This window comes from Pteropus vampyrus, unplaced genomic scaffold (assembly GCF_000151845.1).
Source record: "Pteropus vampyrus isolate Shadow unplaced genomic scaffold, Pvam_2.0 Scaffold3, whole genome shotgun sequence".
In the NCBI taxonomy this organism is placed as follows: domain Eukaryota; kingdom Metazoa; phylum Chordata; class Mammalia; order Chiroptera; family Pteropodidae; genus Pteropus; species Pteropus vampyrus.
The window spans coordinates 16794372-16805500 of record NW_011888784.1 but is presented as its reverse complement, the minus strand read 5'-3'; the positions used below and the strand labels follow the sequence as shown (position 1 = coordinate 16805500).

Here is an 11129-nt window from a genome sequence, read left to right as displayed (position 1 = left end):
TATTACCTCTTAGACTAATTCCTCTGCCTGCAAGTGGGATGCAGGGGCTCACGGCTCGAGAGCACACATGCTCACTACCGAACAAGCAACTTTTGTGTGATAGAAGCACGCACTTCTCCTTGTTCAAGAGAGAAGTGGTTCTGTGCAGCCTGTCACAAAGGAGCCATTCCAGCTCTGGGTAGCCTAGTGACAGAAGGAGATAAAGTACCACTCTCATGTTAGTGATGAACTCATAAGTAATGCCTGCATTTAAACTCCTAATAAAGCCCGATTATTAGACTATGCTGCCTCATGAGAACCAATCTCATTACTGAGAATCCTCTCTCTCCCTCCCCGCCTCCCTCCCTCCCATCTGGCCAGCTTTTTGAAGAGATGAGTGACTTCCTGACCTGAGGAAACTTTAGTACAAGAAAAAGAAAAAAATACAGAAAGATATAAGAATATAGAATAATGTTGAAAATTCAACTTTAGGATATAACATACGCTGCTAAAATTATTTGTTTCTGAGGCTCTAGGACATAACAGCAAAAATGAGTATTTTAACAACATCACATTCCAAAGGAAGAAGTTCAGCCATTCAAGATGTTGCTGAGGGGAATCATGGCCAGACCCCACCTGATGGTCTATAGCCCAATTTTATCCATTACTCAAACTCCAGGGAGAGATTTCTGATAGGGAAACTTGGAAGCTTGCTCTGAGGAACTAGAGCCAGCCTCCTGCCAGGCAGGCTGTTTCCAGTTGGAGAGTCACTGCAGGAGTGGCCATGCAGGGAAATAGTGAGAAAAGTTAGTTAGTAACGGAATATATTACTCCAAATTTCTCCTGGAATATTCATGGCAACAAATAGGTGTCCATCTTCAAGAAAAGGGGATTTCAGGTGAAAGCTTCTAAATGGGCTAGAGTTTATTTTTAGGAGAAGAATAATTCTATGAAACCATCCTGGGGTTAAGGTAAATGAAGAAGGTTACCCTTATTTGGGGGGAGATAAGCAATGAAGGACTGAGGCAAGCCTGGGGTGTGTGCTGTGGAGACAATGAAGTGTGGCTTGTGGGATCCAGCTTAGGGACACCCTGCTGCTGTGGGTGAAATAGGAATCTCTTATCTGCCTCCTTTTTCACTCTCCCTCCCCACGGGGAGCCAGTTCTTTCTGTTCTTTGCTGCTTTGCCAACCCTGGAGGGGCTAAATGCTAAAGTAAACCTTAGTTTCAAGGGCTCTGCAGGGTCTAGGACAACCTCCAATGTCCTCCCAAGAAGAGCATTTGTAGAAGCCCCCAAGACCCACCCAGTCAATCCATGACAATATCCTTTTCCATCATCAGATCTTTGACAGGCAGAAACAAATTATTCTGGGAAAATTTACCACATTCTTTTTGATGCCAAATTTTGAACACTATACTGTGGGGCTTGAATTATTCTGAAAATTCTCCAGTGCACCAGGTACCCAAATTTCATCATCAGGGAATAAATGCCTAGAGTCTGGAAATTCCAATAACTTTCCCTATAATTCATTTCTTTTATTCTCATGTCAGTTAATCAGATTTCTTTTAATTTTGCAACAAATTTTCTTCAAACTTATCTTTTGGTAAATTGCTATCAGTATTTTGTCCCATTTTCTATAGAGATGTAGCAAATTGGAAAACAAGCAATTATTTATTTAGTTCCATGATTTTCAAAGCGTGGTTTAAAAACCACCAGTAGCAAAACTTCCAGGGATATTGCTAAATATGCAGGTTCCTAGGTCTGCATTCCAGATCTAATTTATTTAGAATCTCTGTGGGAAGGGCTGGGGAAGATATGTTTTATTAAAAAGCTCCACGTTTGATTCTTAAGAGAATTATTGATTTAGGAAAGATTTCCTGGGACTGAGGAAAGAGGACGTTTGTATTACTGGAAGAGCTATTAATACATTGCTGACTTGGATAATTGCTCAATGGCCTATATAACTTTACCTATATAAATCTAGTTGAGAAATAACATTCCAGTTAGTTTTCCTAACTTGTTTCCTGATTCTTTGTGCCCTGTTCTTGCTCTTGTTGTGAACCGAACTGTCTCCCCCAAATTCATATGTTGAAGCCCTAACCCCCAATGTGACTGTATTTGGAAATAAGGCCATGAAGAGGTAATTTAAGGTTAAATGAGGTTATAAGGACTGATGTCCCAATAAGAAGAGAAAGAGGCAAGAAACACCAAATTGCACACCCCCCACCCCGCCCCGCCGCCCTTGCCCAATGTACACAGAGGAAAGGCCACGTGAGGATAGAGAGAGAAGGTGGCTGTCTGCAAGCCAGAAAGAAAGGTATCACCAGAAACCAACCCTGCTGGCACTTTGATCTTGGACTTCCAACCTTCAGAACTGTGATAAAAAAAAATTCTGTTGTTTAACCTACCCAATCTGTGTTATTCTGTAATGGCAGCTCAAGGAGACTAATATGGCCCTCCTTAACAGAACTGTCCAGACAAGAAGAAAGTAGGGCAAAAAAAGACCAATGAGTCTTTACACTCACTTTTGGGAATTGACACTTGAGAATGAATCTTCTATGATTAAACTTGCATGACTGCTTTGAGAAAGAGGCTTCCTAATTTTCACCACATAACAGCTATACTTTATAGCAGGTTACCAACTACCCTTAGTATGGAGAACTTATAATTTGGGAAGGCAGACTCCTGATCTACTCCTGTTTGGTGCTCAGCTACTGTACCTATGCAGTAAATGTTAACGGCTAACAATGTTCCAGTGGAGGAAGGGCAACTAGGAGGGATAAAAACAGATACAGCTAATGGAGAGAAGTGTTTTCATAAGCTATTGTGGCCGACTCTAATTAGTGTCCATAAATCTATAGACATGAATTTTTTTGTGCTTTCAGAAATTTTCAATGTTTCTTATGCTCCGAGACTCGAAAGTTTCCTTGCCATAAAAAAAAAAAAAAAAAAAAATGTAAAACATTCTCCAGAAACATCTGTCTGAGGTGTGATTATTCTTTCTTGGTCAAAACACTATTTTCTGGAATTTGGGTTCTCAATTTGAGTAGCCTGATGGAAGGCTCCTTCCTATACAGGGGGTGCCCCTTTCTTGGAATGAAGATTTACTTAGACTACTTGCTGCTGGTTTAGTTGGCCGCTTCCTAACTCTGGAGAAATCACAAACCTTGAATTTGCTTGAGTATGTTAGAATGGTGTTTAAAATTTCAGTTTTACTTTGTCTGCTTTCTCTCTTTCCAAATTTTGAATATAAGAATGTCTGAGTGACAGCTGAAGTTTGCTAGGCTTCTAGGGGTTCTGAAGTGACTGTCTAGAATGAGGTAGTTTATGTGACCACAGCTTTCACCAAAGGAAGAAGATGCCTGCCGTCTACACACACAAGACTAATTTAGACAGATTATCTGCTCTTGGGATCTGTCGGTAGTAGGTAAAAACTATAAAATTATTACATACTTTTGATAACATTTTGACTCCTTGAAAATCCAGAAAAGAAATCCATGTTAAAATATCTACCATTTTACACTCAGATCTATGATGGTGGCCTGGAGTCGTCTTTGTTATGTAATAGAGAAGTAAATCTTTTAACGGAAAGCAAGAATTTGATTGTTCAAAGAGATTCATAAAAAAAAAAATAGAAGCATAAACATTAAGCTTAGAAAATGATTTGCAAAAACATTCTTCTATACCCACACACTCAAAGCAACAGTTATGAAGTAATAGTGCCTAACCTAAGAGTAGTAAAAGTAATTTGCTATTAAGAGCTGCAGATGTTTTTTCTTGTCCCTAAAAAATCTGCAAGGATACTGTAACAAAAAGGAGATAAAACCAGACAACTTATTCTGATTATGAATTTAGCTTTTCCACATCAGAAACTGCCCTGGTGATATATGTAGTGAAGACCTCAGCTGAATCTCAGCCATGACTGAAAATCCTGGACTTGGCTGTTTCCTGCTGAACCCCATAAGAAATGCTTTGTATTCCCTTTCAACTGAGAATGTCCGTTTTTCAGGTTTGTTTTCTTTTGACATATTCTTCTGCTGCTGCTATGGTTCTTACGAGTTATCACTGTCTTGGCAGTCAAAGAATTTCACCTCGTATCCCTAAAACAATTGTTGTATAAACATAGTTTGATTAAAAATCCTTTATGTGCCTTTAAGAATGTTTAAGTAAATAACTTGAATAATGAGTTTTTTTCCCTTGAGTAGACGATTTGCTAAACCAAGTCCAGACTATCGCTTAAGAAATATAATGCCTAAGTCAACATAAAGCCTAGATAATCACACAAAGAAGAAAACAAACACCAGACTCAACACAGATGTTTTCCTTTGCCACACCAAATACCAAGATTTACTTATTTATTTTTTTCGGTGAGGCAACCCTTGGTTGACTCACAGATTACAAGGACCTTGTCAGCTTAAAATCCCTTAATTTAAAAATATTTTTTATGCCTGTAGCACCTGGTCTTCCTAGGTGGTCTCCCATCCAAGTACTAACCAGGCCCCACTCTGCTTAGCTTCTGAGATCAGACGGGATTGGGCTTGTGCAGAGTGGCATGGCCGTAAACAAGATTTTTAATAATAGACATGTGCCATATAAAAGTATCTAGAGAATTTTATACTGTACATCTGTATGGATTTTATTTTCATTTTGTCAAACAGAACCCCCAATTCTTAAGGAAGCTGTGACCTAGAAACCACAAGAAGCCCTTCTAAAAAGGCTTGAAAGACTCTCACCAGTCAATAAGAAAGAGGGAACAATAACAACAAAAAAACTAAAAAATGGCCAAAGGATTTGAATATATATTTAAAAAAACACAAGTGGCCAATAAACTCACAAAAAGATGCTCAACATCATTAGTTATTAGTGAAATGCAAACCACAATGAGATAGTACTTCATACGCATTAGGATGGCTATAGTCCAACAGACTGACAGTAAGTGTAAGAAAGAATATGGAGAAATTATACACTGTTGGTGAGAATACAAAATGGTGCAGCTGCTTTGGAAAATAATCCGACAGTTCCTCAAAAGGTTAAACATTTGTTCAATGTTAATGGAATATCACATGTCCCAGCAATTCTACTCCTAAGTACATACCCGAAAGAAATTAAAATTATGTCCACACAAAAACTTGTACGTGAGTGTCCGTAGTAGCATTATTCATAATATCAAAAAGTGGAAACAACCCAAATGTCCATTAACTGATGAATAAATAAAATGTGGTATATCCATACAATTGAATGCTATTTAGCCATAAAAAGGAATGAAGTACTACATGCTACAATGTGAATGAACTTCGAAAAGATTATGCTACATGAAAGAAGCCTATCAAAAATACCATATATTATATGGTTCCATTTATATGAAATGTCCAGAACAAGCAAATCTATGGATCTATGAAGACAGAAAGCAGATGAGTGGTTTGCCTAGGCTGTGGAGGTTAGGGAGCAGATGGAGGCTGATTGCTAACAGGTATGGGGTCTTTTGCTGGGGGAGGGGGTGTGATAAAAATGGCCTAAAATTGATTGTGAAAATGGCTGCACAACTCTGTGAATATACTAAAAACCACTGAATTATACATTTTAAATGGGTTAATTGAATGGAATGTAAATTATATCTCATTAAAGCTGTCTAATGTAAATCCACCACAGTTTTTCTAACTTTTCCACTTGCTGACATGAACAGACTCCGTGACTGGTCTAAGCTCTATAGTTCACTCAAAGGTGCATAAAATAGACACTGCCAGCAGAAACATCATCACTATCAGAGCAGCACCTGACACTCAAGCCATGAGAATCTAGCTCTAGAATGAACATATTGTGTGGAATTAGGCGTCCTAACAAGTGAACAAAATGGCAAAAAGGGTATAAATAGAACTATTCTTATAAAAGTAAAATCTATTGATTAAGAATTCACAGCCAGGCTCTACGTTAATTATTGTACATTATTCTTCCAACATTCAGAATTGCCCTAATGAGATGGGCATTGTGTACATTTTATAGATAAACAATCTGAAAAAAAAAATAGGTTAGTTAAATTACCCAGGGAGAGCCAGCTTGTACATGGTCAAGGTGGTATCTGACTCACATCTGTCTGAATTTTAGGTCTTAATTACTGTGCAATAGAACTGTTTAAGATATTTGCATTATAACATAAACTTTTTATTTGTACCTTCAATTATGCCATATTCTCTCTCTCTCTCATTCACATATCTATATCTATTTCTATCTCTATATAGCCTATCTTTACTTTGTAGTCTCTACCAACTAATGTCATTTGGAGTGAGCACTTGTGAAAACCTTAAGACAGGGAGATTACAAGGATTGCCACTGACAGTAGCGGTACAGTTGTCATAGTAACCAATCCACCAAATTGGTCTGTGCTTTGAGGCACATACTTTTGTCTCTATAATACACCAATATTGGCTGGAATCCCTCACTGTATCAATGAACCCCTGTTAATAAATATGAGGTACTAGTATGTATCTTTAAAGCATTAAAGTTTTTCCTTCAAAGTTTCCCTCTTTGACTCACAGATTTTACATTCCCTATTCTAATCCTTTCCATTTGCCCAGGATGTTCTGGTGTTTTTAGTTGTGAGGGATGCTAAAAATCAGGGCCAGACATTGCTGCTTTGTTCTAAGTAAGATTTACAAATATGACTATTTTCTTTTTGATGAAAAATTGACTCTTCCAAGCCAATAATTCCTCACTAAGTGCCAGCCTATAGGATATTGTTGAATATCCCGCCCCACCTCCACATACAACATAGACCTCTAGCTGACAAAAACACATCTCAGAAGTCACTGTACAGAAAATTTAAAGCTGGCACTCAACGACATACACATTAACTGTGGATACACACACATGCACACACACGCACACACGCACACACACACATCCATCCATCTACCCACATTTTTCAGCAATGCCTCCACATTTTCAAGGACTCTTTCTCTCTAATGTTGGTGTTTTCTCTCTTCCTCCTCCTCTCCATTTCACTGGCCTTGCCTGTCTTCAGAGGCACCTGAAGGCACATAAGGCAGGGAAGTGAAACTGACTGTAATTCTTCAGTTCACTTCTCTGCAGCCTCCAGTGAGCCAGTCTCCATACGGTGGCCCAGCTGAGCTGAGGAAGTTCAGAGTCCCTGCACAGGTGGAATTTACCAACCCACTCGCAGCCGCACTGGATGCAGAGAACCAGACATATGTGAGAGGCTCTGGAAGCAGCAGAAAACGAAGCTGAGAAACTTGAGTTTATGAGATTAAAAAGAAGAAGGGTTCTTCTTGATGAAAGGAAGAAGTGAAAGACTTTCATAGCTAAAAAGGCCATCATTTTCCCTTTGAAGAATTAAATATGAATTGCTGAGGACAGTCAGAAATTCTAATTTTCCCACTTCCTTCTGATGTCCTTGTGTTCACCTTCGGGTCCTTTCAACTTCATTCTTCTGGTTTTAAAAGTCTCTGATGAATTCTGTGCTATCAGTGAAATCACAGATATGTTCAAGAGTTTTCTTGATAGGCAAACATGTATTCAGGTACATTTTGCTTAATATGTTTTTTAAATTAATAATAAAATTAATTTTAAAGAACATTTTCAGTTTATATAGTTTTTCATTATCTCAGCTGATCCTGACCAAAATGCTTGCAAGTAGAACTACAATTATTAACCCCTTTTACTGATGTGGGACTCAGCTAAGTGGAGCTAAAAAACATTTTTAGGTTTATAATTTCAAAGGCAGCAGTGTTTCCACCATAGTATTGCTTATTTTCTCCGTTCAAGTCAAAAACATGTTGATTTTTTCCACTATGGAATTCATCCATGTAGTGGATAATCCTTACTAGAACCTACAACTTCTTCTGTGTAATCTCTAGCCACACACACCTGTCATTTCCTGGAAGGTACCAAACTCTTTCCTATCTAGGAGCTCATGCAAGTTCTGGTCTCTCAGCTTGTGCTTTCCCCATTTGCATACCTTACCCTGCCTTTCCCCTAGACTCATTACTTGGATATCTGATCTTTCAAGGCTCATCTTAAACCTCTTTTGTAAAGAAAGTCTTCATTGTCCACTCGGACAAGGTTATACACTGTGTTATATGGCATCCCAGCCCATGGCACTTTTCTAATCTATAACACGTGTTACCAGTATGATTAATTTGTATAATTATTTACTCTTTTTCCTTATACTATAAACCACATGAAGTCAAGAAAGTGTCTGTCTTGTTCAGCTCTGTATCTCAGAACCTAGCATAGAGCCTAGAGCATTATATATGTTCAATACAAATGTGGGGGATATTCCACAGAAGAATTTCTTGTTAGTGGCAAATTGCAATGCGTCACCCCAAGTTCCCACCATGAACTTGGTCATGGGCATGGTTTAGAAAAACTACCCAAGGTTGTGAAGGTTCCCTTGCTTCTCAGGTCTGCTGCAAGCTCCAATTATCCTGAGAATCAAGATGATTTTACAAAGAATGCAGTAATATTTTCATCTCTTGTTGGCATAACAGGTTGTCTCCTTTGAATCCTGACACTTCTGAAAATTGTGCATTTAGCACAAGAACAAAGAGGTTTTTTATGAAACATCTTGATTAACTCAGAATACGAATATATAATTATTGAACTGAATCAAATTATAGGAGTGAAGGTACCACAACTGACCTTTCTTTCTTGTAGAAACACTTTTTCTTTTAAAGACTGACTTTTTTTCTTTTTAATGGAACTCTGTCTTTAATTCTGTAAATTATATAAGTTGGGTATGTTGTGATTTAAAAGCTTCTAAATTTGTAACTATTTGTCCAAAAAAAATACTGAATGCCTATTCTCAAGCTCTAGACTTTCCTTGTCCACCCTCCTCTACTGCTAGTTCTTTTTCTTTTTCACATTAAAATTATTAAGATTATCTCTTAATAATTTTTTTGAGATTTCCCATATTTCCTTGCATTTTCCTTATTGCTCGTTTTACTTCTCTTTTCACTTCCTTGTGATTTATTTTCTTTCTTCACATCATAAATATCCACTATTTTCATTTCTTCACTATGGTATGCTTTCTCTAGTACCTTTTTGCTTCTAATATTGCAAACAGTTCTAACCCTATTGTCATTAATATTATTTGTGAATATATAAGCCCTTCTGATGTTTACAGTAAAATGGACATATTTACTGTATCATCTATGTTACAACTGAGGGTCCTTTCCCTAGTTAACTCACTCTCCTGCCCTATCATAATAGTGTTTATTTGTTTTGTTTTAAAGCAATCATCAGCAGTAATTCATGCATCATGAATTATCTTGGAAGTTAATGGAAAGGACATGACAATAAATATATTTTCTGAAATTCTAAATGAATGACAGAAGGCATAAACATTTACGGTGCAACAATTGTTAAAATGGTTTTCTTGAAAGAAAATATAAACAGAATAAATATCCAATTAATCTTATTTTGTGTTATTAAAAAACACAGGCATTTTGGTAATTCTGGCTGCTACCTGTTGTATTTATCACCTGTAAGTATTACTCACATGAATAGCTTTCTATTGTCTTCACAGAAATAAGGGTGATTCCCCTGCCCCCCTAGATTTCTGTAGTACTTGAGGGCACAGAAACCTAGAGGGGGAGAAAACCTCTTGGTTCAAATCCAAGCTTCAAGGCTTTGTGTTTGTTTTATTTTCACAATCATTTTTTCATGGTTAAGCTGGAAATTCTCATTTTTATTGATTTATTTAAAATATATTGGCTCATTCTGTTTTTTAGTAAATCAGTATCATAGGGACAAATCTCAGCAACCTCATTATTTAGCCCCTTAATCTTAGGACTAATAACTAAGTAAGATACACCAGTAGGAAGGAATTTTGGCTTTCTGCTCACACTAAACTGAGCCAGATCCTAAGTGCTGAACTTAATTGTATTTAAGACCAATACCAATTCATATCGAACTCACATTTTTGGATCGAGGTCAGGCAATGAGTTAAGTGTTTTGATTACAAATATTCAGAGTAGTCACTATCTGATGAGGGAGATAAACACATAGGCCAAACCTACAACTGCATGAGTGCTCTTTCAGAGGTTACACACGTTGAAGAAGGCTGGAGCTTCTGTAGACATACTGTACTCAATCCATCTGATTCGCTCAGAAGTCAGGAGTGCTGACAACACATTCCCTTTCATTAAAGCAGCTGGAGATACAGGTTGGCATTTAGAAAAATAGTTGTTCACATGTTTATTTATATGCCTAGATCAGTTTGCTGAATATATGTACATCAATCTCAGAAAGCAATAGGTTAAATATACCTGACTACCCTGATTTCCAAATGGAGATTATTAAAATACCATAGAAATGATATTTAACCCTCTTTGAATGATGACCAATCTATGGTAGTTGAGCAACTCATTCACTGTTTTATTTAATCATTATTTATCTCTCTGGGATTGCTATATTAATTCTTATGTCTTATTATGAAAAGTTGAAATTCTAATTTGGCATGGAGGAATTATTTAGACTTGAATTCTTTCCAAGTGGAAGGACGAAGACCAATGGGATTCTTTCCACTAGAATAAGGACAAAATTTTGTGTCCATTTCGTTTATTGATGTCTCCTAAATGCCAAGAAAGAGGGTTGGCAAAGTGTGACTCACAGAACAAATGCAGCCTGCCTCCTATTTTTATACAGATTACACTCACAGGATGGTTTTTACATTCTTAACTCATTGAAAAAAATCGAAAGTAGAATAATATTTCATAACATGTGAAACATATGAAATTTCAGTGTCCACAAATGATGTTTTACTGTCACACAGCCATGCCCATTCATTTATGTGTTGTCCGTGGCTGTTTTTGTGCTACCAAGGAAGAACCGAATAGTTTCAACAGAGATCATGTCTAAAATAATTACCATTTGACCTTTCACGGAAAACAAAACAAAAAACAAAAAACCAACCAAACAAACAAACAAAAAATGCCAACCCTAGGCCTAGAAGAATACCTCTCCTTTACTTCTTTTAAAGTCAGATATACTAATATTTAACCTTCCCAGGTTTCTCTCAAAAAAGAAAGTCTTAAGTGTACATGTAACTTTTAGCACAATCACCAGATTATATCTTACATGTACACTTATGAGAGGCTCATAACAAGAAGCAAAACACTGTGGATGAGAACACA

General features: G+C 37.2%; 1 protein-coding gene and 1 pseudogene across 1 annotated transcript in view; both read right to left on the bottom strand.

Annotated features, from left to right (window-relative positions):
- Window positions 1-11129, bottom strand: part of KLHL14 (kelch like family member 14) — a 119325-nt gene that overhangs the window by 102787 nt on the left and 5409 nt on the right. The window lies entirely within an intron of this gene.
- Window positions 4425-4543, bottom strand: LOC111741437 (annotated as a pseudogene).